At 41.1% G+C, this 3,896-nt stretch overlaps 1 non-coding gene across 1 annotated transcript; it reads right to left on the reverse strand.

Annotated features, from left to right (window-relative positions):
- Positions 1-2,649: 2,649 nt before the first annotated feature.
- LOC112739734 (small nucleolar RNA R71) lies at positions 2,650-2,753 on the reverse strand. Its single transcript, XR_003170670.1, has one exon. It is a non-coding gene; the product is annotated as a small nucleolar RNA R71 (small nucleolar RNA).
- Positions 2,754-3,896: the final 1,143 nt, after the last annotated feature.

Raw genomic sequence — 3,896 nt, forward strand, 5'->3', positions numbered from 1 at the left:
AGTTTGACCTCAAACTGGAGCTTAAACGTGTTCGACCAAGTTTTCTCCTCCAGGGTTGCTCTCTCCATTTCCACGTTTAAGCTCCAGTTTGACCTCAAACTGGAGCTTAAACGTGTTCGACACCTCCAGGGCTACCCTTCTAAGCTTCCACGTTTAACCTCCAGTTTAACCTTAAACTGGAGGTTAAACGTGTTCGACCTCCAGGATGCCTCCTTCCAATTCCACGTTTAACCTCCAGTTTAACCTTAAACTGGAGGTTAAACGTGTTCGACCTCCAGGGCTGCCCTTCCTATATCCACGTTTAAGCTTCAGTTTAACCTTAAACTAAAGCTTAAACGTGTTCGACTACATGACTCTCCAGGGCTGCCTTCTTCCATTTCCACGTTTAAGCTTCAGTTTAACCTTAAACTGAAGCTTAAACGTGCTTTTACAAAAGGCCTCACTGGAAGTGTCTGGCGTTTAAGCTGCAGTTTAAGCTTGAACTGCAACTTAAACGCCACTCTTGGAAAAGGTTTCTGGGCCAAAAATAGTGCGGTTTAAGTTAGTCTTTGAGCACAAACATTAACTTAAACTTACTCTGGTATGAAACCCAATTGAATATCATGGTTTATGGGATTGGGCCTGAAGGATTGATGAGTTTGAAATCTCAATTTATTGAGTCATGTGTCATTATTTGATTATCACTAAGTTGGCTCAATGAATGTTACAGAATTTGGATCAACAGCCTCATCAAGATTATGGATCATAAACCCAAGGCAAAAGGAAAGCAGGGAGAGGCCTCAAAGCCCAAGAAACACAACAGAAGCTCAATATAGAAAGTGTATAAATAGGATAGAATTTAAGTTAGGGAGGACTTTTACCTTCACTTTTAGCTAGTTTTCATATCTTTGTAATTGAATTCAGAGCTATGACTCACTAAACCCCCTTTCATTGGGTTAGGGAGCTCTATTGTAATTCAATGAATCAATAATAGTTTATCTTCTTCTTCAATCTTTTCTCTTGAATTTTGTTAGAAAGCTTCTCGATCTAATTCCATTGGGTAGTTGTCTTGGGAAAGAAACTACCCATAATTGGAATCCTTCGGAACCTTGGGAAAGGAATGGAGGATTCATGCTAGAGAAGCTTTCTCACAGTGAATTGGATTGGGGTTTGGATGGATATTGTGACATGTAATCCTACCAAATTGTGGTTCATGAAACTGTGTGGTATAATCAGTGATCGAGCATCATCTCTTCTTATGAACATTTAAACCAAGGGATTGGGAATTTATTCATTTTTAGAGAGAATTGGTGAACCAAGGGATTGGGATCCAATCATATAAGATTGCCAAGCAAAATTCAATGAACGCATTGCTTGAGGAAGAGATAAACATGTTTTGATTCGGAGATCTCAATATCTCCTATAACCCAATGAATCCCCCAATTCTGATTTCCATCTTCTCTTTACATTCTGCAACTCAATTCATGCAATCACCCCCATTCCCTTTTAATTTCAGCAATTTAGTTTCTGCTCTTTAATTCATGCAATTTAAGATTCCGCCATTTCAATTTCTTGTCATTTACTTTTCCCGCCAATTTTACATTCCGCAATTCTCATCTCAATCTTGATTCCGCTCAACTAGAACACACTTCTAATCCGAATTGCTCACTCAACCAATCCTTGTGGGATTCGACCTCACTCTATTGTGAGTTTTTACTTGACGATAACCGGTGCACTTGCCGGAAGGAATTTTGCCGATCGTGCAATTTCCTAAATCGTAGCATAACTAGTTTATGCGCATCAAGTTTATGGCGCCGTTGCCGGGGATTGGTTTTCGATTGACAATTCTCCAATTGGAAGCTAACTAGATTGAGCAATTTCTCTTGCTTTGTTAATTCTGTTCAAGTTACTTGTTGAATTTTAATTTCTGCACTCGGTTACATGCTTTCTTTCTTTATGCCTTTAAATTCAAGCAACTAACTCACTGACTCACTAACTGTTTGAATTAATTCCTCAATTGCTCTAACCATACGCTTCCATTAACCAAGAGTATTTCACTTGTTTGTGCCTGTGCTGTGTTCTTGTATGACAGGTAGGAGAGGAGAGACATCAACTCCTCCATATACCGAACCAGAGAGGACCCTTCATAGACTGAGAAGGGAAGCAAGAGGGAAGAGAGTAGTGGGAGAAGAGGAATCTGAAGGAGAATCTGAGGACAATTTTGAGGAAGCTTTAGATCTCAACATGGATAGAGAAGTTCACAACCATGAGAGAGCTGATGGAAACAATGCCATTCCTGAGAGGAGGGTTCTTAGTTCATACATAAACCCAACCTCTAGGAATTGTGGTAGCAGCATCCAGAAACCACCCATTCAGGCCAACAATTTTGAACTCAAACCACAGCTAATATCACTTGTGGAGAATCATTGTTCATTTGGTGGAAGTGCTAATGAAGACCCAAACCAACATCTCACAAAATTCCTGAGAATTTGTGACACTGTGAAGTCCAATGGAGTCCAGGAAGATGCATATAAACTGCTTTTGTTCCCATTTTCACTTAGGGACAAAGCAGCTAAGTGGCTGGAATCATTCCCAAGGGGGAGTCTAACAACATGGGATGAGGTGGAAAGCAAGTTTCTGGCACGTTTCTACCCCCCACAAAAGGTCAATAGGCTTCGATCTGAGGTTCAGACTTTTAGACAACAAGATGGTGAAACTCTCTACGAGGCATGGGAGAGATTCAAGGACTTGACAAGGAAATGCCCACCAGACATGTTCCATGATTGGGTGCAATTGCATATTTTCTATGATGGACTCTCTTATGAATCAAGGAAGGCTGTAGACCATTCATCAAGAGGTTCATTGAACAGGAAAAAGACTGTGGAAGAGGCCATTGAGGTGATTGAGACAGTGGCTGAGAATGAGTACTACTATGCATCAGAAAGGCACAACACTAAGGGAGTCATGGAGCTGAACCATGTTGATACAATTCTAGCCCAAAACAAGGTGTTTGCCAAGCAACTAGCAGAGCTTACCAGGCAATTAGAAACAAAGCAAGTGGCTGCAATACACACACAAGATCAAGAGGAAGTAAGCATTGAAGGAGGTGATTGGGAAGAGGCCAACTATGTGGGAAACCAACAAAGGCAATCATATGATCCACACTCCAACACTTACAACCCAGGATGGAAAAATCACCCAAACTTTGGGTGGGGGAACCAACAAACTCAACCACAAAACCACAAACCTTACAACCACAACCAACATAACAATTCCACATACCAAAACTCCAACCAAAGATCATACCAAGCCACACAAAACACTTACCCCCAACCATCATATCATGGCCAAAATAATCAACCTACCCAACTTAATCTGAACCAACAATTTCAAGATCAATTAAACCGGATAGAAGGAATGATGGCAACCATGAGTCAAGACATAACCGAATTGAAAAGCTTCAGGGATGATGTGAGAGCTACCTTAAGAAACCATGGTGAAAAACTCAAGAGGATGGAGTCTCAAGTAGGAGAGCTATCTCAACAGGCCGTCAAATCAACTGCAGTGTTCCCTAGTGACACAGAAAAGAATCCTAAAGGGGAACAAAAGAGAGTGAGATGGGAAGAATGCAAGGCCATCACCATATTGAAGGAAGTTTCAGAAGAAGAAGGAATCAGGCCCTCAGAGCAGGAGCCAGAAATCTTGAAGGAAGGTGTGGAAGAAGTTAAGCAGGAAAGTGGAACTGAGCAAGCCAAGGAACTGCAAAAAGGCATGCTGGAAATATACCAACCAAAAGCACCATTTCCTCAGAGGTTAGGAGGAGGTGAAAAAGGGAAAACCTATTCAAGGTTTTTAGAGACATTTAACTCTCTCCATGTCAATATTCCCTTTCTTGAGATTCTCCATCAAATGCCTAC

This window comes from Arachis hypogaea, chromosome 13 (genome assembly GCF_003086295.3).
Source record: "Arachis hypogaea cultivar Tifrunner chromosome 13, arahy.Tifrunner.gnm2.J5K5, whole genome shotgun sequence".
In the NCBI taxonomy this organism is placed as follows: domain Eukaryota; kingdom Viridiplantae; phylum Streptophyta; class Magnoliopsida; order Fabales; family Fabaceae; genus Arachis; species Arachis hypogaea.